The following is a 25,759-nucleotide window of genomic DNA, read 5'->3' as shown; positions in this document are numbered from 1 at the left end:
AACAGAAACTTCCAAACAGAAGCTCAACAGATCTTCTGTGCTGCAGAATAGGTGGCTGAACTACAAAGTTGTTCGCTTTCCACAGTGGTGAGCCATGGCCATTGCTGTAACACAGGGATACTATCTGACACAGACAGACACCTCTGTGCATTAATTCAATCCGTAAGCCCACAGAGGGAGGACCAGCTTTGACCCATGCTGCTGTGGCAGTGAGGAGAGCAGCTCTGGAGGAACACCGGCAGGAACTTGCTCCTCCACCCGAGAGCAGCCATAATTAGGAAGTGATGGATGTCGCTAGTAAAAGTGAGTGATGTTTTTCAGGAGCTCTCTCATCTGTAACTGCACTGTTTTCAGATAAAATAACCCTTTCTGTCAGGCAGTGTCAGGAACGTCTACAGCCAATCAGTCACTCTGCTATCCAGCTAAAAAATATGACGTACTTGTCATAACATCTGTAGCATACATCTTATCAGACCTTCCTCTTTGTGTACCTCATCAGTTAGGGTATCTGATTCCAGCAATGCCAATAATTCGTACTCCTGAGATCAACAGATTGAGATTTCCAGAAAACCCAACCGTGGTGCAGGTGAAACATCTTCACTTGAACAATGCACCTTTCACAACAGCATAAAGCAGTACTCGTACCTGGAGATAACGACCATAAAGCAAAACTCAGGAGAAAGCCCTGTTCTCATCTCTGCATGCAGGCCAGCAAAGCAGAACCACCACAAGAAACGGCTCAAAAGAAAGTGAACAAAATAAGTTGGATCATTTCAAACTCGGACAGCATAAAATTTCAGACCGTAGTAACTTCATTTACAAGATTTCAACAAACATTAAACAAGAAGAACAAATATCTAACACAATTAACAGAGATTATGCATACAGTCTAAAGTCTCCGTGCCACTGTGCCAGGAAGGCCTGTCCCACAAGCAGGACAGGCGGCAAGGGCTGCGCAGACCCCACAGGCTGTCACAGCTATCATGGGAGATACCCGTACAGCTGATGCTTCTCAGCCACATTCCCCTGCCAGCCTAATGGAATTGGTTCCAAACGGGAACAAAAAAGCACCCACCATCAGTGTCATTAAGGAAAAGGAGACAGCTGAGTAAGACAGAGCACTGGTCTTTGTGAATGCTTTGTGTGGTTGCCTGTCAAGCAGATTGGCTATTTTTTTTAAGCAATTAAAGTGGCCCTCGGCAAAAACCTTTGTGTTAATTTCTTAGTGTTCTAACCCTGAAAAACCTTTCAAGAAAAACAATTACATTAAGTTGTCGATAAGGTTCAGCAAACAGACTACCCCTCAAATGGCTACGCACCCTGCCTCTGGAAGTCACCTTACAAAACCGGATGGAGCTTAAAACAAAGTTAACATTTCATTACATAAGAGCCATTCTTGATCTTTAAACACAGCCAATGTATATTAATATTTAACCATCACATGTTACAGATTGCATATCACTATTATGAGCTCACAGCTATTATTTTTGCAAAACATTAAGAAATAGATGCTGAAGTCACTCATCACATGTCTTCTATTTATTATGATGGGAAATAACAAGCTTCTTTGATTAGGGAAATGTTTATTACATTACAAGGCTACAATCTCCTTTGAGCAGCCCAATCCAATCCATGCGCTCGATGCAAAGGTTTCTTAAAGGCTCTATGCTGACCACCAGTATATCCTAGAAAACAGTCCCGTGCTACTAACAAAAGAAAATGCCACAGCATTGAGGAAATTTACACAGCTGATTACAGTGCCTCCTCTTGAAACTTGATTGAGTAAACAAATATCTTTATGTTAAGAGACTCCACTCAAAGGGAAACAACCTTAATAATATCTGGCCCTCTCGAAGCACTGATTAATGTTACCTACAAGAATGCAGACAGTGACCTGAGGTCTGCCATTCCAAAATTTCATCCTCTCAAGCAAAGGAGGATGCAGGTAGTTTACTGAACCACAGAATAGGACAGATGGGAGGGGTCCCTAGTCCAAACAGAATACAGCTAACATCAAAGTCAGACCAGTAGACCCAGCAGCCCCATGTTTTGCACCCCACTCAGACCCCAGTCATGACTGGGGAAGCCTTCAGCCAGCCCCCACTCTCCAGTGAACCAACAGCTCCACGTCCAGGGCTGAGCAGCACTGACCACGGCAGAATTATTACCTCATATTTAATTATAGTCCTGCTAATACACTCCAGATGGAGTTGATTCTTTCTGTAACTGTTAGGTCATGTATAGGTGGTCATACAATACATGTCCCAAAGCACTCTTTTACAGCTGTGCAGCTTAGCCATATCCTCCCTGTTTGGTATTTCCTCATTTCAGCTCATTAAGTTGCATTTTGCAGGCTTCCAAATGCTTTTTCAGTCTACCATGACCACTTAACTCTGAACTCTGCTTCACAATGCTTGTAGCCCCTCTCAGTTTGGGCTTACTTGCAGATCCTGCAAGTACTCCCCTGTCCACATCAGTGAAGAGAACAGCAAACAAAGCTCAGCCCAAGACAAACAGGGGTGTGTTCATACTACCCACCTTGGTCCCCTGATTTTCACAGCAAGTTATAGGTAACTACTCTCCAAACATGATCTTTAACAGTTACTTGTTTACCATATCATTAAATATGTATGTGCTCCTATTCCACAGAAATGCCACAAGAGGTTACGTCAAAAACTACGGCTCCCCCCAGTCCCTCACCATCATCTTATCCTCCAGATTCCTAGAAACTGATTAAAAATTTTGTTCCAATTCTCTAAGCATCACAGCTAGACTAACCAGCCTGCAATTCCCCGGACTTCCCCTTTTCAAAGGCAGGTACTGCATCTGCCCTTTTCAGTCCTCCAGGATCTCTCTTGCTCTTCACAATTTCTAAAAGATAATTGTAAATGGTTCGAAGGTTGCTTGGCTAGTTGCTGCTGTACCCTAGGGCAAATTTCATCAGGCTCTGACTATTTGAATACACCTATCTTATCTGCTTTTTCTGATCTATCCTTTTCCTACTCTGTACTTTACTCCTATCACCTCATTTAAATTAATTTTAATTAATGTGAAGACACGCTCAAGCAATACAATAACTACATGAAACCCACTTAGTATTTTATCTTTCAGCTATAACGTTAGGAAAAAGCCCCAGACTATTCAGCTATCATGACTGTTTTTACAGAGATGCAGAAGAACGTTTCAAAAAACAAAACAAAAAACCAACCAAGATTAGAGACTGTGTATGGCACAGACCAACTCTCAGCTCAAGTGTCTGAAAGGAAAACATTAAGAAACGTCAATAAGCTCCTTTTCTTCAAAGAAAGATTAGAAGTTAACCGCATATTAGAAGGAACACTTTTCAGTGACTAAACCAGCCTGTTTCAGCTGGTTTATTGAAAAACACAACACTTCCCCCAGCAGATAAAACATTTGATAACCAAATGCACGATTTCCTGTGCCATTCCCTGAGTTATCTAGCGCTGATCATTGCTAGAGGTAGGGTACCAAATTAAACTGACCGCTGGTCCAAACCAGCACAGCAAGTCCCACCACTCTGTGAACAGACAGGTATCTGGAAGCACATCAACATTTTAATGCACCCACCTGTTATAGCTATCATTTAACCTTCATCAACTGGATATTATCATCCTTACAGCTGAGACACAGCAACTTATTACAGAAGCATAGCTAGCCTGCTTCTATGCAAAACAAACCAGACAGTCTTAGATCATCCTCTATGATTTCTGCTTTTTTTTTTTCTCCAAAATGAACTAGGTGCAGTTACCATATCTCAGTTGAAGCATCATAACTTCCTAAACTGCTCCTTTTCCACCCTGACAGACATCAGTCTCTGCTCTGTGATCCCCTAAGCAGGACATACAACGTTAATGGGGATTCTGGCTGTCATTCTCAAAGGCAGTTAGTGGTTTTAATGCCTCAATTTCTAGTGTACCCAACCTGAAATGCTTTAAAAGGTCCAATTTTCAGGAAATGAACATTCAAAATTGCCCAGTGGTGTCTGTTTCTCCCCTGGTTTTTAAATCCAGTATCTGTTTTTTACCTGGGGCTTCTATCTAGAAAATCCTTTTGTAAGACTAAAACCATTGTACTAGCTAAAAAGACAAAAATATTTTCTTTTGCTAGCTGTGAAGAGAATACAACAAATCCATACATCTTTCCAGTTATACAAAATACAGTATCTACTACAGAATCTGAATCTGAGTACTTTCTTTGAGTGATGCAGTGCAAATCTTCTCTCACAAAATACTATAATCTTTCAATGAAATCTGTTTTACTGGACATAACAACAAAGCTTGATTTCCTACACTGCCAGGCCAAACAAAAAAAATCCACACAAGAAAACAGTATGTCCAACCCGAGCATGCCTATATCTGCTTTTAATACAAACATAACCATTCATAATCCCTTTCTTGCTACTTGCTTCTACTGAAAAACAGATCACAGTTAGCGGAATGCATTGAAATTACCCCAAACTAACAATAACTAGAAAAGAGAAGTATGAAGAGAGTAAAAAGCTATGCCAATGAAATGTTGACAATATTCTACTCTGCCATTCCTCATTTCCTAAATGGAAGAACTCAATTTTAGTACGGGAAGCTTGCTATCATGCAATTGTTCAATCACAGTACAGCAAAAACAATTATTTCAGGTTTCTCTAGAAATCCACAGCCTTGCCTGAGAGTACGACACGACGTGGCTCCATCCCGCGCTGCCCCGCAGCACCCAGAGGCCCAGATAACTGCTGCTGCAGGAGGACGGTGCTGGGAGCCAGGCAGGCACCTCCACACGCTCTTCCATCTGATGCCCTACACATCAGATTCTGTACTTCAGAACAGAAGTCTAACCAATGCTAGGTGGTTTCAACCGAGCTTATTCTACTAGACAGAACGAAACCAAGTTAATTAGAGTTAAATGTATCCTCAAAGGAGATCTCAGTACCAAAACTTCTTATGCGCATTAACTTATGTAGCATGTATTTTTAATGAGTTCAGCACTTGTTTCGGGTTTAAAAAAAAACAACAGTGCGCACATGGCATGGCAGCTATTCAAACCCATTGCACCACAGTGCTAGCAAGTGCTGACTACAGGGGATGGCAAAGTTACGCTGCCAGTTATGGTGATTCTACCTTTATTGCATAACCCCCAGATAGCTAAATTAATTAAGTATGTGAAGCGACAAAACAAAAGCCACCTACCAATATGCTGATTATATAATAGAAAAGGAAATGAAAAAGACCAGAGGGCTAATGCTCATGTTCAATTTTGCAAATACGGTTAAGTCTTGTAACATCTCCAGCATCTGTTGATAATGTTTTTCATAAATACATTTCTGAAAACATATAACCATGTAGAACAGTTAAATCATACGTCTTCAAAGCAGAAATGAGTTTTACTCATCTAAATTTGTAGCTTTAAACCCCACCCTCTTCTCCTCGCATGCATCTCCAGCACATAGTGTGAAGCCAGGTAAATCGCCAGCAGCTGTGCCTTTTGGGCACCAAGTTGTTAAAGCACTCCACTCATTGTGAGATAAAAGGGCCAGAAAGACTTTAAGCCCAAAAAAACCATAGACAACCCTATGTAGAACGCTGAGCTGTGCCAATGAATTCAGCCGATGCCCTTTGGAGGCTGTCATTCAACGTACAGCCAGAAAATACTGCTCACCACATTACTCCCAGACACAGCAGCTCCTTGTTTCACACTAAGAATTACTGTGCTGAGGCCCAAGTGGCACAACACACAATCAAATTGCTAAGTCACACAAGGTTTGTGTCTGTATGTTGTAGAAACATAGTCCACACCACTGAAAAGCCTTTAAATTACAATACAGCATCACATACTGCAAAGTGCAAATCAGTGCAAAGATAGAAAGATTTATACAATTGTAAGAATGTTAGTTTGATGACAATTGCTTTACACTTTTATGTCCGAATGGAGAAAACTGATCACGCAGAAGCTTCATCTTTAACTGCAATCCTAATGCCCAACTTTCAGAGGTAATGTTGCATATTAAAAATTAAAAAAAAAAAATAAAAATCCCCCAAACCAGAACCCACACAGACAGATAATATTATGCTAGCAATAGCTAGTGCAAGAGAAAAATGCTGGTTTTAGGTGGTTGTTTTTGTTGGTTTTAAACTTTTCAAAGAGTCTTCAGTTTGAGTTTACTATTTTCAAGACTGTAACATTTAAATGGAAACTTTACATATTTTTGTATATCCTTGAAAGAGCAATCATACAGTAATTCCAGTGTAAGCAAATGTCAAGATTGCTTGTGGATGTAGCGCAGTCTCCAAACTCCTGAAAACCTAATCTGAATTCTGCTAATCTAGGTTACAGTTTATCTTCAGGGGCTCTCCTGTAAAATCATCCCTAGATGCTTTAGATTCAGGCTGACGTGATTGAAAAGGTTTCCTTTTTCTCCTCCCATTCACCTGAACAACACAAATATAACCTGTTTTTTTTTTTTCTTCCAGTCCTCTTGTAACCCCCCTCCCCACAATGAGATGGACTTTATTAAGGAAATTACTTTAGAAAAAACCCCTGCAGATAAAATGTGACCTAGATCAGTGAGATTCTGTCCAATTTCAGCTCAAAAAAGTTATTTACTTTAAAAGATGTTATTGCATGCCACTCAAACTGTACTTTCAACCACATTTTGCACGGACCAAGTCTGCCATTTTTTATTTCCTAAAACTCAAATTTACATTAAGAATGACAGAAGACCTTCTCAGGGTGGGCTGAAAACATACATAATTGAACATATCCAAAAAGAAAGGCTAGGAAATTGAGCAGAACATGACCACCGATGGGTTGAAGAACAGCATGACCAAAGCTGCCAGCTCAGCTTGCATGTAACACCACTGATGCTCTGGATCCACCACCTCCCCTCTCCTGACCTGCACGAAATGGGGATGTGGTCTTCACAAACTGCTATGCAGTGGGCACACACACTGTGAGCCCTCCTATACAAAAGGATAGGAGGGATAGGAGGATATCCAAAGGAGACAGGAGGATATCCAAAGGAGCTCAACCTCCTATCCAAATGCAATCAACTCTGAGAAAACACATGCAGTATGCCTTGCCAACAAGTTCTTCCCTGCTCTTCTGTTTCTGTGAAACATAAGATTTCTGCAACAAGCCCTCCCATGTATGCCACCTTTGCGTAACACCTCAAGTGTTAGAGATCCGTATCTCTTAATCAGAGAGATCAGTTATGAAAGGCAATCTGGTCAGTAGATAAAGAATTGGCCTGCTGGCTGCAGCCAGATGGTTGTGGTCAATAACAGCACTACATTCAGCTGAAGGCCAGTGACGAGCAATGTCCCCCATTGGTTCATCTTTGGACCGGTATTCTTCAACATCTTTATCAATGAAATAGACAATGATATTGAGTGCACCCTCAGCAGTTTGCTCATGATATCAAGCTGAGTGGTGCAGCTGATACAACAGAAGGAAGAGATGCGATCTGGACAAGCTTGAGAAGTGGGCCCACATGAACCTAATGAGGGGTTGCACTTGAGCTGAGGCTATCCCAGGTATGTCAACAGACTGAGAGCAGCCCTGCTGAGAAAGACAGGAGGGTCCTGGTGGAGAAAAGGCTGGACATGAGCCAGCAGTGTGCTCCTGCAGCCAGGAAGGCTGGCTGTACTCTGGGCTGCATCACCAGCGGGGTGGCAGCAGGGAGAGAGAAGGGATTGGTCCCCCTCTGCTCTGCCCTTGTGAGGCCCCATCTGGAGCACTGCATCCAGGCCTGGGGCCCCCAGCACAGGATGATAGGGCTGGAACAACCCTCCTGTGAAGACAGGCTGAGGCAACAGAATTTGTTTAGCTTGGAGATGAGAAGGCTCCAGGGAGATCTCACTGCAGCCTTTCAGTACTTAAAGGGAGCTTATAAAAATAGATGAAGACCAACTGATAGTGATAGGACAAGGGGGAACTGGTTTAAATCAAAAGAAGGGAGATTTAGTTCAGATGTTAGGGAAAACTCTTCACTCAGAGAGCAGTGAGGCACTGGCACAGACTGCCCAGACAAGCTGTGGGTGCCCCATCCCTGGAGGTACCCACGGCTAGATTGGACGGGGCCCCAGGTAACCTGATCTGGTAGAGGGGGAACTCTGCCCACAGGAGGGGGGTTGGAACTAGACAGTCTTTAAAGATCCCTTCCAACACACACCATTCTGTGACCCCATGATAGATGGCACATCCCACCATCTGACTACCATCTCCTAGAACTGCCAATGTTTGACTAACGCCACCTGCACACACACCAGAATCCATTCTACAACACTTTGAGCGCTAACGCTCTCCTCTTGCTCTCTTCCAGCTCTACCAGCAGGCTTTCCTCACCCTCTAAGGACCACACTGCTGTACTTCTAGACACACATACCTACTTTAAGTGCTTCAGTCTCCATGTAAGCAACGAGACCAGTTCCTGGTATTAGAGAAATCTTGTTTGTTTCAAACAGCACCTTAGCTAATGAGTTTTCTCTCCCCTTCTATACTCCACAAATATTGGGTTGAGTAATGCATAGCCTAATTGACTGTTAAGGTCACTGGCCAGCTCTTTAATCTTATTTAGTACACTTTGAGACAGTTCATGAGTCATTAGGGTTTCATTCTTGGGGACACAATGACACATAATATACGTTAATAAAGAGCATAAATATAATTCAATGTGTGTATTATACAGACTACAAAATTAGAAAGGTAGCATTAGTATTTCTTTGCAATGTTATCATTTTAATAATGTTGCTTATTTTAATAGACAATAAAAATATTTAATTGTGAGAGCCTGACGATGTCTTCATAATTTGTAATGCTCATGTAGCTCTAAGAGAAGGCAGTAAAGTCACACTTTAAATAACAACCTGAGGTGAAAGAAGGGCTCAAGGGAGATCTATCTTAAAATTTCCTTATTTGAAGAAAAAAGTGGGTTTTTTTCAAGCTGTTATTCATGATATTTGATTTTATGATGTAAATTAAACTTCAGTGCGCACACGTTTCGAACTTTGAAATACTTTTGAAAGGGATCAGCATCACTAATCAGGCACTGAAATCCAATTTCTAGGAGAATATCTGGGAGCTCAAAAGGTGAACATTTTAACTGGCTTGAAAAGACCTCTGAAAAATAAAGTTAAACAGTAATTATACATAAATGTGCTTGAGAAACTTTACACCTGCCTTGACATGAATCTCATCTTTGCACGGATGATGAAATTCTTGGCATTGCTTTAGGTGATTGGGATGGTATTAGCTTAGGTAGGGTAAGAATGCAACAGTTGCAAGCCCAGACAGGTAGGATAAAGGAGTTACTGACTCAAAAAAAAAAGCATGACAGCTTATCTGTTGAAAGTCTAAACATGTTAATCATTTAACATAAACAGATCTGCTGATATTTTTAGAAAGGTATTTTAACTCATAAGTAACAATGTTAAAAAAGGACACCGGGAAACCTAATCATGTTTTCTAGAGGTTGTCCCAGCCATTTGCAGATGGTTTCTTCTAATAGGAAGAAAAGAAAGAGGAGAAAAAAGGAAAAGGAAGAAGACAGGTAAGCTGGTTTGTGATTAGGACAATAAACAAGTTGCTGGCAATCAGAGTTTGACTGCTGGCTGTGCGACAGACTCCTCCCGCAACCTTTATCTCACTATGCCTCAGCTCAGTCTGTAAAACGCAGGTAATAATGTTTCCCTACCTCACAGGAACGTTCTCAGAATAAATCCATAAATGCCTGCGAGACGCTGAGACGCTACTGTGACAGAGGCCATAAAAATACCTAGGAAAGAAAAACAACAAAAATAAGTGTCATAAACAACAGTAACAGCAGAGAAATTCACAGACTAAACAGAAAAGGCTAAAGCTTTGTTTAATGACATGAATTCTCCATCCTGTGAAAAAAACAGTCAGGTTTGGCACGTATTCCCACCTATGATAGCACAGGACAGCAGTCCCATCCTCACTCCGACGTGACACCATCACAGTAACCCATCACCACGTGGATGTGGAGTGGCAGGGGTTTCCTTCACAGATCATAAGCTCAGTGCTGCAACAAAGGCTACCTCAAAGAGCCACGACCAAAAGGCTGATCTCCAGCACACTGACAGCATTCCTCCCCTCCTCCCGCGTCTGACATGCTGAAGAATCCAATTCCTCCCACAGCCAAAACACTGCTCATTTTGAGCCTAGCATTTACTCCCAAATAGTTTTCATCCATTTGTTTTCATGCCAACATTGATCCCGTAGCTTAAACAGCTCTTCTCCATCCCTGAAGTTTATTCCCCTGCTGATAAAACTGAATTATGCCACCTCCCTGTTAGAACTCATTTTGCTGCCCAGACGAAGCAAGTTCGTTATGTTTTCTCTTGCAAGGCCCTTCCATCCTTAAGATTATCCATTGCTTTGCTTACCCCACCTCACTCTCTAACACGGCATTATGCTGTGGCTCACTGTCACTTTGTGACTGTGGCAACTAAAAATGCGTTCTCTCCAGTACTTTCAGTAGATAACTCCCTCCCATCCTATCCAACTGAGCAACAAGTTTCTTCCCACCAGTGCCCCCTGTGGTCACCACTCTGCATGCCATCAGCATGGCAACATGGCCCACTTAGAGAATCATTAAGAAGATCTCTTAGATCGCCATGTCCAACCCCAACATGTCCACTAACCATGTCCCTCAGTGCCACATCTCCACTGAGGCCCCTTCTCACAACCTGAGCTAACTGGGCCAACAAAGAACTCCCTCTTTCATTTTCTGGGGTTGGAGGGCTCTCTGCAGGTGCACAGGCTGGCTGCCAGATTGGCCAAGCGAGAACCAGCATGAGAGAAGGACGAGCTCAGCCATCAGCTGGCAGCCTGCCACCAGGTCAGGCTCAGCCCCAGTGGAAACCTCAGCCTAGGGAGCCAGAACACAGTCACCTTCCCAAGGACTTGGATCTACTTAAAATAACCTTCACAAATAAATATATTATGCAATTTTGTGTTATGCAGCGTTGACTCCAGTGACTCTGTAGTAGTGCTTACACTACTATATTTACTTCTGGCACACGTTTGCCACGCTCACTGCAGTCATTCAGAACACATTCCTGTTTTAAACATGAACTCCTACTTTACCAATACCTACTTACAACATTCTAACTATGTTTTCCCTAATTTTGACCACGTTGCCCCTCTTTCCTCTCTTTCAGCAAGCTTTCTCATCCACTAGCACTAGCATATCTATGTGGACGCTTTCCTTTAAATGCCCCTCTCCAAGCACACTCACCAAAAACTTGGCTCTGGCTGTGCTGCTGCGTTTTGTCTCCAGCTCACCAGGGTTTGCCCTACCAGTTCCTATCTCTCCACGGATAGTCTATATCCAGCCAACACCTCTTCGGAGTTGAAATAGCTTAGGTTATACAGTTCTGTGGGCAGAAACAATGATTCTGTTTCATCTAACATCTTGCTTATAACCAAGGAAGATGATAAAAACCTGTTCCCCCCCATCCCCCATACTAATGTGATGGCCATTTCAGTACTGGCTCTTTTCATTCTCTTCATCAGCTAGTCTTTGTTGCAAGAATGGCAATCACATCTGAGTGGAATCCATCCAACTGTAAGTGGTTTGTTAAATCCCAGGACACGTTATCTACAGAGAAGGATGCTTAAGCTACTTAAATGGCAACCCTTTATTAAATGCATAAAAACGCTTGAAATTTCTGTAAGCCAACAATTTATATTAATTTCCTCCCTTACAAGTCTCAGTCTCAGCTGCTAACTATGACACCGATTTTTATGCATTTCTTTTGTAGCAGTTTTTTTTCTTTCTGGAAACCCTGTGGCATTTTCTATAGTTCTAACACACAACTGCAGTTGTTCATGGGGTACACATATGCTTGCTCCAATAAAGACTCCTTTTTCCAAAAGCTGAAGTAGATTCTGCACTTAGATCACAGGGACAGTTCAAGTCAACTATCTCAGCCACACCACGGTGACAGTACTTCTATAAAAGGAAGGGGAAATGTGCCACCAAAATCCTCTTCCACACTGCAAATATTAATAGAGAGACAGAGAGCAAAGACTTAAGATAAGGGTAGAAAATACTCTGTCACAGCACCATGTCACGTGCACTTTACGACCCCTGAAAAACCCTGCCACAACACAGCCTGCTCACGTTCAAGTGATTGCTTAAGTACTGAATTTCCTTGTGTCTTCTTGACTGACTCATATATATTTTGAATTTTACACCAATTCAGTTTTGTATGTCATAGCCACCTTCACTAAACAGATGTTCTGCTTATGCAGAGGGCACACAAACATGAAGTATTTGCTATTTTGGATTAAACATTAACAGAAAAATGTAATCAGCAGTGACGAAAGCGGTAATGGCAGTTCACAGGAGATAAACCCCTGCATGAAGCACACTGTTGTCTCTACCATATTCACACTGTTAGAAGCCTGACGTGACAGCAGAGATGGCATAACAGCAGGATTTCAGGACACTAAATGATACCTTCCCCCACTAAAACAAACTCACTGCTCCCCACACTAGGGTTAAGCTCAGTGCCAGCAGCATCCCCATGCCCAGCATCCATCAGCCCCATGCTCTGCACCAAGTCTGGGATCCACAGCAGCTGAAAGCACAAGCACTGCTGCTAGTGCCTGTCAGCTTCCCAGCTTTTGCATATTGAGCCCAGAAGGGAACAACAACAATTTTTTGAAACTCTGCAAAGCTGCTTTTTTAATCTACACAACAATATTTACTGAACACACAAGAGCAGTAGCCACGAGCGTTTCACGCAGTGCTGACAACAGCAAGGATTTCCTTGCTCCATGGTAAGCTCCCATGCTGGTTGACACAGCAAGAGGTACTGTCGGAGGCCAAGAAAATCCACAACTTATCAAAAGAAAATGGCAAATTGAGAAAAACCTGTACGGCAAGGTTAGCTGCCTAGGCACAGTGTTAATAGAGCTCCATAAATACCTCTGTCTAACACTGACAGAGGTTAAAAACCCATTATCTTTCCCAAATGACAGCGCGAACATATGTTCAATCGAACACCCCGCCCCACCAAGCTACAGAGTAGAGTCTGCTCTTTTCAGTTCCACAAATACAAACCACAGGGAGCATTTTAAATGAAAGCATTATGAAGATCACATTAGGCAAGTTTGATCTACTGTAAAGCACTCGCACACAACATTAAGAGGGAGAACAACCTTTAACACCTGCTTTCTCTTCAAACATAGCATTATCTCCGTGCATGGCTTGGCTCTTAATGGGATGAAATCTTAGGCTAAATTGCATGGCTTACTCTACCAGCAAAGAATACTTAAAATGTGTGGGACCCCACAGCCCACTAATACCGAACTGTGGAGAGTACTCCTTCCAACCTGCATGATCTGTTCAGCCTGCCAGGCTCTCAGCCCAGCACAAAGCACTGTGTCAAAAGAGGAGATGCAACAGCTGGAAAAGAACCGCGTGACCCAAGCTCTGGAAGTCATCACCATAAATATTCAGATGCAGGGTGATTTGTTTTCTTACCAATAGCACACTGTAATTCACAAATATTAATTAGCTCCTAAATGCCACCTGTTTCTCCTCCCCTCTGCTGCATGCACAAGGATCCCTCACTGCCAAGTCTTGTGGCCACTCCGTGCTGCTCAGAGATTAAATCACGTTTCATGTCACACAACTTCCACAGCTTGCTCAGCTGCTGAAGGAGAGGCAGGGAATAATGACTTGAGTTATTCCCTCTCGACCTCTCCAGGGGATGAAACAACAGCTTTAATGACCTCTGAAGGGATCCTGGTCCAGCCTGTCTCGGAAGAAGAGGGATGACAACCGCGCTATTAGTTCTTTGGATTGGAGAACAGTTTTAAAGACCCAAACTTCAAAGATCTCATTGAGGGGAGAGTTCAAACTCAAGCTCTCCCCGCTGGAGAGAGGAAAGTTTCTAATGCAATCGCTTGCATTCCCAGCGATCACTCACATTTTAGACAGAGAGCAGGCACAAGGAATTGCCTGTCACATCCTACAGAGCAACAAACAGCAGTATAAATAAATCTCACTCTGCCAAGAAGAAAGCTGTTACAAACCTAGGCAATTTTCTTTAGGTTTCTATATGTTTTTAGGAAGTGATATCTTTGAAGGTAAGAGATACAGGTGTAGGCAGACAGCTAGTGCCAGGTACAGAAGATTCCTCCTCCCCATTAGCAACAGCAACCCTGTTCTGTCCTCCTCCTAGTTACATGCATCACCCACAACATGAGAAGTTGTGCAGAGCACTGATGAACGGCAGGCATTGGCAGCACCTCTAAGACTTAAGAAGTGACACAGGTGAATGACTAATTACCATCTTGGTCTCTACATACCCAAGGCACAGAAATCAGTTCACCCACTTCCCACAGAGGAAACTATCTACTCAATGCATCCTTCCACAACATCAAATTTTCCTTACTAACACAGTATGATTTTCACAAGTACAGTCAGTACAATCTGAATACTTCTTAACAGTTTTTTGTTGTTTTTCTTTTTATTATTTTTATCTGTAAGGCTGATGGCACAACACTTCAGAATAGCTACAGAGTAGCACAGGTGACAAATAACAGGCTTAAGGTAGAAAAATCAGAGTTTTTGCTGGAAAATTAAGTCTAAGTAATACCCGGCCCCTGTTAAATGCTGAATGAGGGAGTTGTGACCAAGACTTGCTATAATTACTACTAGAGAAAAAAAGCTCTGCAATAGTCCCTGCAGACAGTAATAGCCCAGGATTAACAGAACGTTCTGTGAGCATGGTTTGCCTCTCAATCAAGTTCCCAAAACACTCACAAATGGGAGTGCAAGAAAGTAAGAATGTCTAAAATCATACCCACAGTAAATGACAATCATGGAGCTGCATTTTTCAGGGACATGAATGGCAAAAGCTGAAGTTAAAATGTGCTAGAGCTATATTTAGTTCTGCGCAAATACAAATTAAGAAACTCCTTCTTCCCAGTTAGTAATGCAGTGTGACAGGAAACAATTATTTGCTCAGTGTCTAATGTTACCTTTGGTGTGCATCTGGCTTGCAGAAATTTTATATTGTGTAATAAAGAACCTAGCTGATATTCTGCAAATCAGTGAGAAAGCTCATTAAAGAAGATGAAGAAACATTTGATTTGCACACACCCAAGCAGCACTGGTTTTAGCTGTGCAGATAGAATCAATTTTGGGCTCTCTTGTTTTTATACTGAAGTACAAAGAAAGTGAGTTTGTTTTCTGAGCTGTATATTAATTAATTCAAGAACTCTGTGAACCATTCTAAGGAGTATCATAGCTTCTACGAAGTGTAAAATGGAGCTGGGCAGAAGGACAGAACAATTCAAGAAAAAAAATCTCTCTTTTATGATTTCAAGTGCCAGTTTATCTCCACAGAAAATGCAACTCTGGGTCACAAGGGAGCTCTCAGCGCAGCAATCACTTCAGACTTCAACGTCTACAGAACACAAAAGACAACAAAATGCATGATTCAAATGAAGGGCTAGTTAGGCCATGGAGAACCAAGCTACAATTGCAGAGAGGAATCCTACGTGCTTCAGAAGTGCTCAAAAGGTCTGCGCTCAAAAAATCCCAGGCACGCGGCTGAGAATAAAACCCACTCCTGCCTACTGCAGCAGGAATGCCAGCTAACAGACTGGACTTGGGAGTGTCCAAGCTGTACAGTGCAGCATCACAACACACTATGAGAAGTTAGAAAATGTACAATATCAAGACAGAAACAACAATCCTTTCTTTTAGCCCCACCGGATCAGTAATCATGAGGCCCTTCACCATGCTGAGCCATATAAGCATTTCTACAGCTGGAGGAGTTGGTATTTCTTGCTTGGCTTCAGCAAATAAGGCTCAACTGGAAGCACATGAAAAATCTGCATATTGGTGTGCCAGTGACTTTTTTAGGTATAGGTGCCTTTGAGATGAAGGCAGATGAGCACTCAGCAACATCTGAAAGATCACCAACACCCAAGCCTTTCTTAGCCAAAACAGGACCACCGGACTGAATGCATCACCTGCACTCCCCACACTGACACGGGGACCCCTTGTAGGCTCATACAGGCACTATCTTGATGGAACAAGATATGAGTGAGGCTTCTCATGAATACATGGATACAGATTCATGACCAAACCACTGAAGTCTGTCAGACTTCAGAGAGACTAGAGTGGATTTCCAGCAGCCAAGCACGTGTAGGCTATAATCAACATCTTGCTGCCTAGATGCCTTCACTGTGTTACTCAATGACTATTTCTCTTTGGTTGTTTCCCCAAGAGAGAGGATGTATAGCAAAACAAAATTCTGGCTTCAAGCAAAATGAACAACATCCCTTGAAAAGACTCATTTTCACTAGAAATTTCATTTCTCACCATACTCCACTCCCCCAAAGACTCATCCAATTACCATCTTCATTACAGTGCTAAAATAATCAAGAGATAAACTAGAAACCACCCTTCTAATCAAGGCTGCCACATTGCACCTCTGCTTCCCCCTCCACAAAGACTGAGCTTTTAAACAAACACAATGTGAATGAAGTCTCTCTCCAAAGCTTAACTGAGGTTTAAGGAATGAGGAGGTGAGGCTGACAGGCATACAAATTGCTATTAGCTCATGAGTAATCAAAGGGATAAAGATATATATGTTTTAGGAATTAAGAGTATCTAATTATTATGAATTAGGATTAGAGTTATTCTTTTAAGAAGAAAAATTACCACACATCAGTCTAATATGTCTTTATTGCCTTTATAATAGCTACTGCTGGGGACAGGATGATAGAGCAATGCTTCTCAAGTCTCATCCAAAGCATCCCTACCTCAACAGCTACCCCAACTTTTGAATTTGCCAAGCACAAAGCAAAAGGTATTTTTCATTCTAAAGAGAAGATCTCAAGATGCGCGCTCTCCACATTTTATAAACACACGCTAACAGTGTTGTCTGAGAAAAATCTGTGCTGATACTCAGCTAGCTTGGAAAAGAGTAAAGGAGCAGAACACATTTACAAAGGATGAATTGGAAAGGAGCACTGAGAGCCCTGCCCAGTGGTTCCCCAACTCCTCTTTTGCAAAATTCTAACTCCACATTAAGTAGACTCGTGTACTAAGAGAGTCCACAGGAATTAGAAGTTTTCTAGAACAAAGCCCAGATCAGTACCAGGCCAATACAAGAGAAGCAGAACTCCTCTAAAAGTACAGAAGCAACTCTGAGATAACAAAATATCCAAACAGCTACACTCCAGAGCCTGTAGGAGTACCACAAGTACAAAAGAGACCATGAAGTCAGGACTAGGATTGCCCTACTGAGGATCAGGGGCTCCCAGCCTTCTTTGGTTGACCAGTGGCTTACTCCATGGGACAGCATAATTCGGACTGTAACAGGAAAAAAAAAGGGGGCTTTTATGTTATGAGAATTAGATGTTACAAAATTAACATGAAAATATACAGCGGACAGTTTTTTCTTTTCAACCCAATGCAATTTGTTCTATCACACTCTCCCACAACAGGATAATCTCCAAGTAGCTATTGCTAAAATCTTGCAACCGCATAAATCCAAGACAAGCAATAAACAGCGTGAAAGAAAAATTCAGAGGAACTATTAGATTAGGTTCACATTAGCATTGCCTGAAACGTGTCCTCCGTTACACCAAGGAGCTGATGTTTATCTGTCTCTCTACAAGGCTCTCGACACAAAGCCCAAAGAACCATACGAATGCATTAACATTGGAGAATTAGTGGCAACATTTGAACTGATAAACAATTATCACCAGCAAATCCACATCCTAAATATGATCAAGCTTTGTTGACAGCTCTATGAAACCTATTTTGTTCTTTAAAAAGCTAAGGAAAAAAGAAGTGAAGCAAGCTCTGCCAAGTGACTAAAGGTAAGCTGATGTTTAAAAATAAAACGCTCAGGTGTTTAAATCACACAACCATTAACACACAGCATCTACTGTAGACGCATATTAAACAGAGATGGATATACTCACAGAATCTAGACAAGCACATTTTTAAGCAAAGAAACAGCTTTCTCCACTTCCATATCAGAATTATCATGAATTATAATCCCCGATGAGTGATTTGCTGTAACAGAAACTGTTAAAATAAAAGAGCACTTTCAAAGGTTATTTACCACACAAACACTCCCTGTTTTGCTTAGGATATGTTTTGGCTTATTTTCCTGTCTCAGAGCTGCCTCTATTTTTTTTAATACGTGAATAAAGCAGCAAAAAAATACATTCATAATAGTAAAACAAATGCATTGCATATCCATATTGCTCTGCATCTCCACCTTTATAACACCCCACACTGAAATATTTGCTTTCTGAAAACTGAATGCGAAACAAAATATAACCAACACACTACAACACATTTCCATTTTAATTATAAAAGCTCTTTGACCAAGTAATAACAGTGCAAGAATCACAGTGATCAGATTTGGACAGCCAAATCTCTTATTTTTTGTCATCACAATTATAAGAAAAAGAAACTTCTTGTAGTCTCAGAATGTATTTATACAACAGACATAGAACAAAAAAAACTACTCACATGCATGAATTTGTCTTTCCACATTGTTGAAAGTTTTTCCTTGAGAATCAGAATAAACATTTACTTTTACAGCATTTAAATATGTCGTTAAGGCTAATTTTATTAGGAAAGAACTCTACGTTTCTAAAATATTGAAGCATTTACTTATTTAAAAACATACATTCATTGCCTTCGAGAGAGCCCAATCACCGAGCCAGCCATCTGAAAGTAACACACTAAACCAATTCTAAATGGTGATTGACCTTTTGGCTGACACAGAAACAGCGTTTTCCCTAATTTCAGCTTATTCAGTTAATTCAATTCAATCATTTGATTTGCTCAAAATAAGAAATCAATTAAGAAATTACACAGCATGAAGACTTCGCTGTCTAAGAGCAAGCAGTAAGAGCAAGAGGATGAAATCTAGTCTTTAGGATAACTTCAAGGGCCAAAACCATTTCTCAGTCATTATTCAGAGTGAATACTAAAGTTTTTCTTAGCCTTGAAAGCACTACTAGAAGTGAAATGCAGCAAGTTGGCCTTTGATATCAATATTTAGTACATTCAAGAGAAACGAAGTTAACAATTTAATACAATTTCATATAATGAAACTGAATTCTAATTTTGAATCATAAGAATTTGATATCACTGCAATTGCTTTCAGCAATCAATGTACGTTAAGCAAACGTTTTACTCCCAAAATTACAAGCATGAAGTATTTGAATGCTTACTTGGCATATTTAGACAATCCTAACACATGCTTATAATGCAGATTGGTTGACAAAAGGTGTTACCTTACTATAAAAGCTGTACTTAGCAGGAAATCAAGGCAATCTAATAATTACTAAACTACTAATAATTAACCTCTCCTTTGAGAAAAGTAACAAAGCAAGATTAAAGTGACTGATTTACATCAAAGTTTCTGCTCGATTATTATTTAAATCATTATTTAAATCATGTTTTAGAGAATGAAATATTTACAAAGTATTACAAAGTAGCAAAGAAAAAGAAAAAGAAAAAGAAAAAGAAAAAGAAAAAGAAAAAGAAAAAGAAAAAGAAAAAAGAAAAAGAAAAAGAAAAAGAAAAAGAAAAAGAAAAAGAAAAAGAAAAAGAAAAAGAAAAGAAAAAAAGAAAAAGAAAAAAAGAAAAAGAAAAAGAAAAAGAAAAAAAAGAAAAAGAAAAAGAAAAAGAAAAAGAAAGAAAAAGAAAAAAAAGAAAAAAGAAAAAAAAGAAAAAAAAAAAAGAAAAAGAAAAAAAAGAAAAAGAAAAAAAAGAAAAAGAAAAAAAAGAAAAAGAAAAAAAAGAAAAAGAAAAAAAAGAAAGAAAAAGAAGAAGAAGAAGAAAAAAGAGATTTGAAAGTCTTAATGAACTCTGACAACGATCTCTATTTTTAGCCCAGAGTTTTGGAAGCTCCTCAGCCAAAATTCACTGTGGATTTGGCAGACAAATTCCTGGAGGTCCTTCAGCTACTCCATTGATTTTGTAACTGACACTCTTCGATTTCAGACTATTCAGGTAGTGTAAAGCTGAGAATTTTCATACGAGCATATATTAAACCCTCCCCTCTCACGGCACTGCCACCACAATGTTGCACAATGACACTGTCACGCTGGAATCAAAACATTTCCATGTTTAAACAACTTGCCAGTGCTCCTCTACCATGAAGAAGGAAGGGGTGAGAAGATGCTCACTTATTCCTCTGTAAAGAACCATTCATCTTCTACCAGATGTTGAGTTTGACTGAGGAATAAATCCAGCAGCTGACATTTTCTACATATAACTGACTTCTTCAAACCCAACCACTTTTCTAGTTAACCACCAGAAATTGCTTCCATTTACAAAAATCATAAAATCATGGTTGTATCAGTTTAACAAACACGGAAGTGGCAAGGATGAATGAGTTACTTTATAGTTATCTGGGAGCTTGAAAGGCTCAGAGGTACTCGGCTGTATGTCAGTGAACCCCAACCCTCCCTACGGACCACGATCCTGCTCGATAAATGAAGCTACTCCTGCTCACCCCTGCATCACCATCAACTAACAGCACTCCTGAGCCATTGAATTAGCCAAAAATCCCAGAGCTCTGAGAGCCTTCTGTCGATGAAGGGAGTAAGAAGGGAGGACAACCTCTTATCTCAGTCTTGGTATTTTCCCTTTATTACAAGAATTAAAGAATTATGAGAAATGCACAAAGTTAATGCAGACAAATGATTTTGTTTTTTTTTTTCTTTTTATCTTGCTAGTATTTTAATTAAAACCTTTTGTCATGTCTGCTGAGCAAGTTCAAAGTGTTGCAATGCAGCAGCAATGGGAATGCAGAAGTCTTGTTCTGTTCAGGGAAAAAAAATGTTTTCAAGTTTTACCAAATCAACGACTGTAATTACTACAAGAATAAATCAAATTTATAGCAGGCAAACACAAGGCATAATCTTTTTTTGTGCGTGTGGCCATAAACGAGTTTATTTTTGTTGCAATGTGATAAAGTTTTGCATTTTCCGCAAGTCAGACGGAGTATTTTGATAATATTCTTTACACTTCCCTCCTTATTAATGAGATGAAAAATTTGCTATTAAGATATGCAAGTCATCTCGATACATCTTGCTGCTGGATAAGCTTCAACAAAATCTTAAAACCCTTTTTTTCTAACCACATTAACACAATAATTACATAGACAAAACTCTTGCTTTAGTATTAGACAATGTTCTGTTCTTGCAAATATCAAGAGGTGGAATTCAACAAATTACGACAACCCAGCTCATATTGTTCAGCGTGCTGCAACAGAGGAGACAAAAGCACTTTTAATTTTCATTATTTCCAAAGACCTTTTTTTATTTTAATGGAATATGAGACAAAACTGTTGTGTGTTTTTTTTTTTTTTTTTTAAATCATGCCAAAGAGTACACCTGCTATTTAAAAGTACTTTCACATCTCCTTTTTCCCTACTAACCTTTTGTGAAGAACAATTTCTGATTGCTAGGCTATTTTTCATTTGCCTATCTCTATTCATAAAGAATGAAGTATGTAAAATGGCAGATTTGAGAGACTGTTAAACAACCTGAATAGCTTACGTACATAAAAGCGATTACGGCTCTGCAAAACCTAAGAGAAACGTTATCAAAACACGCGCTCGCTTCGGTGCTGCTACCAGCAGAGCAGGCTACACTCTCACTGGCACCCAACCACATCACAAACCCAAGTGATTTGTTCTTTGGATGAACGTCAGTTTTGAGAAGTAAATACGCATGTGCACACGCACATTTGAGTATACATACACACAAAGGTCTCCCATAATCCAATAAACCTGAAAGCTCCTACCTGAGATAGCATTTTTATGAGCCCACATAGCTCAAGCCAGCAGCGCAGTTTGGACCAAGTAACTGAAGAATTTTCCACTTACATACTTCAGCTTCCCCTTGCCTTGGTGTGGACCATCACCACGGAGCACAGAGGGAAGACCCGGCTGGGGGGTTGCCACCTGGGGGCTCCGAGCAGCAGCGGGAAGGGCAGCTCTGGAAATGCCTCTGCCAGACCGCTGCAGGAAGACCTTTATCAGCTTGTGACTATAAATTTATTTTCTGCAAAGGAACCTTCTGGCATAATGTGCGCAGGAAGGACATAAAAAGCAATCTGTCTGCCAATGAAACTAGAAAGCAAATGTGAAGGCGGGAGAGGCAACATATTTTGTTGAAATATGTAGATACACCGCTTCGATCTCAACGTGTGCCACTATCTGACACCCAAGGGTGAAATGCTCCGATCTCTGCTGACAACATTTACATAAAGAAAACCTCCACTATTTCACTCAATGTTTCCATTGAGTCATGTCTCTGTCGTGCTCTCTATAATAAGAGGTTTGGCTGCTCAGCAGCCATGGGACCTCACAGTGCTCACCTGCTCCAGAGAGCAGCAAATGACTGTGGAAACTGAATTAACACAGCCAGAACTAAATAACACCTTTCCACAGGAAGAATCGTGGTGCCCCAGGACCACTGGCAGGGCAAGAGGCCAACGCCAGCCTCAATGCTCATCAAACACAGCAGAAATGCAGCTTTGCAGCAGGGGGTAGGGAGATTCTGCTTGCAAACAGATTAAAGAAAAAAATCAAATCATCCCAAAACCAGTTTAGGGATTTGGCTTTTTCCTTTCTGCTCGTCTTTGTTTGATAATTTGTGTAACCTGTAATATTAAAAAGCATGCAAAACATCAACCATGTCTTTTATAAACAGTTTAAGAAGTAACAAAATAACCGTCACCCTCTAATCTAATAAAGCTGTTAAACAAAAACAGCAATATTTCATCAAATAGGCATGCAGAACTCTTGTGCAAGTTAAACAGCCACATACACTTTAAAAAAAAAAAAACAAACTAGGACTTCTGAACACAATACAGCTCCATTGTTTGAGGCAATATTAGAATATAATTAGCTAAATATTTTAAAATACAAATACGAAGATAAAGTAGTGAAGGAGGCCACGGGATCTAAAGGGCAGTGGATCTAAAGACACACTTAAATATTTAAGCCAATTTTTGTCCTGAGGGCACAGAACCTAAGGGCAATGGATCTAACGATACGGTTTTAAATATTTAAGCCAATTTTCCCCCTTGAATTTTTATCATCCTTTTAACACAAGTTTATACATTTTGTATAATAAGTTTGTGCACTACGAAGATTAAACAATTAAAAAAACATTGTATTTTTTTTAATAAAAAAATACAAAGCAATTGCTCAAGCCTCTGGGTGTATTTATATTAATTAAATACAACAAAACAAAATGAAAGCTTTTGCACTGTTTGAAAGGAGACCACTCGCTATTTTGCTCAATGCACTGCAACAGAGATCTGTAGGCTGCATCCCCAGAGTACCCGAGCCAGAGACAATAGCTGTGCCAACAGCTATTTGCCTACGCTGTGAAGGGAAGCATTCAGCAACAATCAAATAGCAACTGAATATTTGGATTGGGTTTGCACAAAGCGCTGCTGAACAGAGTGCATCCCCAGTGCCCAGGGCAGCACCTTGTGCCCATCAGAGCACACGCTTCCTAACACTTCGCTCATGCTGGGTGCTTTCCTTTCATCACTCAAAAACCTATAGAGGGCAGCTGCTTTTATTGCACAGAAGATAAATGCTAACACATTTTGGTCAAAGACCCCACCAGAAATCAAACCAAAACACCAACCAGGTAGCCACATGCATGGGGCACCAGCAGGTTGGCAAAGCACAACTCTTTTTAACCTCAACTGCTAACTGGCCTGTGTACGAGCCTATTCATCCCACAGTTTATTCATCAGTTTATTATTTCTTTAAAATACTTTTTGGTAAGTATACAGACAATGCTGTGGTCACACCAGCTCACTTATTTGGGGTCAATCTCTATTTTCATCAGGGAGGGGATAATTCCACACTCTGCATTCACATTTGATTATTATTTACTCCTACAATCAGAACAGCATAGTTCAAAACACCAGAAAGTAAACAGGGAGGCTTACAGGGCTTCCTGCCAGCACCTATCCAGAAAAGTATATCCTCAATATTTATGCCTTTTCACTGCAACCAATTTCTTTTGTAACAAAAGGCTGCTTTTAAGGTAAACTCCTTTGGTTGCATAAGAGCAGCGGACTTCAAGAGAACATGAGAGCATCTTAGAACACGTTTTCTAAAATCCTGCACAAACATGAAAGAATTGTACAAGGAGGAAAGAAAACAGGACTTCAGGTCTTTCAGCCCACTGCTCTGACAATGCACAGATTCAATAGAGACAAATGCATAGAAGACTCCAAATACGTGCTCTTGGTTCAACTCATGACAAGTTTTTCAAGCTATTTTATCCAAAAGGCAAGTACAAGTTCAAAATAAATTGCAATGCAGTATTTTTAAGAAACCTATTTCAGTTTATGCACATAGAACTAGTTATTGAATACAGGCAACATTTAACAACAGTAGTAGCAAATAAACAAATTCAGAACATACAAACTGCCCCTCACTGTGGGGAAATAACCTGTAAATAGTCTACTCATCGGAGACTGTAGCATGCCCAAATTGACATTTTTTCCCCCTCAAACTTTAAAACAAGCTTTTAAGCCCCCAATTCTTGATCCAAAGAAAGCCTGAAAGATTTAAGCACTGTACTATGGGAGGTTGTAGAACACCTCTTCACACACCCTATCCTCAGCTATCATTATTTTTCAGTCTTACTTTCATAGAATCATAGAATGGTTTGGGTTGGAAGGGACCCAACACTCCATCCAGCCTTGCCTTGAATGCTTCCAGGGAGGGAGCATCCATGACCTTTCTGTGCAGCCTGTTCCAGCGTCTCACCACTCTCACAGTAAAGAATTTTTTTCCTAATTTCTAGCCTGAAATACTTTCAGTGACCACCCATTCTTTTACATAAACCATAGAACTCCATGGTGCATGCACTCCACATGCATAAACCCCAAAGTACACTGCAAACCCTGTACACCTGGACAGGGCTCCTTGATCAACAGGTGCAACAGAGCAGCAGTAAGTGACAATATCAATTTTTAAAATATAATATTAATGTAAGAAAATCTGAAAATCCACCATGGGCAATCAGTACTGAGCAGAGAGATGTCACCAGATCCCTCTTACCAAGTGCAGTCTATCAAAGTTTCACTGCTGAAACTCAGGTCATTTTCCCCCCCTTTAGATACTTAAGTGGCACATTTGTTTTAATTCTATTTCTTTTCTGCTAACAAAAAGACCTTCTGGATATTAAGTTTCAGTATCAATTTCATGCTTTCATATTAGTTTCACCTAATTTTCACACTACTAGCAACCAATTGCAGAAATTGGGAGAAATAATTTCTCAGAGTGAACTCCTTATGAAAAAAGCAATATATCAACACGAGAGCCCAAACGAGGCACAACGCAAGGCCAAAGCAGTGCTCTCAGCCCTACAATCTCTCTCAGTAGATTTTGTCAGATCACTTTCAACTACTCATGAGCGCTGCCAGTAATTTTTTTTGATAGCCAACGAAGGAGCAATTACAGAGTAGCACCAAGACACAGTTCACATTCTGGGAGGATTTCACCCGGAAACCTGCTGCTGATGTTCACACAGGGCTCTATTACTTCTTGCTTGTCCAATAATAGCCAGAATCGCACTGGCTATTGAAACAAAAATCAAATTCTAACAATCCAGTTTCCCAAAATTTGATTCATTTTAATTGTAACTATGTATAAACCCATGCTGAACTATGCAGCTA

The 25,759-nt window shown here is 40.5% G+C and overlaps 1 protein-coding gene across 9 annotated transcripts in view; it reads right to left on the bottom strand.

The window, feature by feature from the left end:
- PTPRF (protein tyrosine phosphatase receptor type F) overlaps positions 1 to 25,759 on the bottom strand; it is a 343,189-nt gene that overhangs the window by 250,501 nt on the left and 66,929 nt on the right. For all 9 annotated transcript variants that reach the window (XM_085231921.1, XM_085231920.1, XM_085231924.1 and 6 more), the window contains exon 2: positions 9,704 to 9,784. The gene's annotated coding sequence lies outside the window, so the exon portion shown is untranslated. The remainder of the gene's footprint in view (positions 1 to 9,703; positions 9,785 to 25,759) is intronic.

This window comes from Meleagris gallopavo, chromosome 10, assembly GCF_905368555.1.
Source record: "Meleagris gallopavo chromosome 10, MGAL_WU_HG_1.1, whole genome shotgun sequence".
In the NCBI taxonomy this organism is placed as follows: Eukaryota; Metazoa; Chordata; class Aves; order Galliformes; family Phasianidae; genus Meleagris; species Meleagris gallopavo.
The sequence above is the reverse complement of the archived record's forward strand: the minus strand, read 5'-3'. Positions and strand labels throughout refer to the sequence as shown.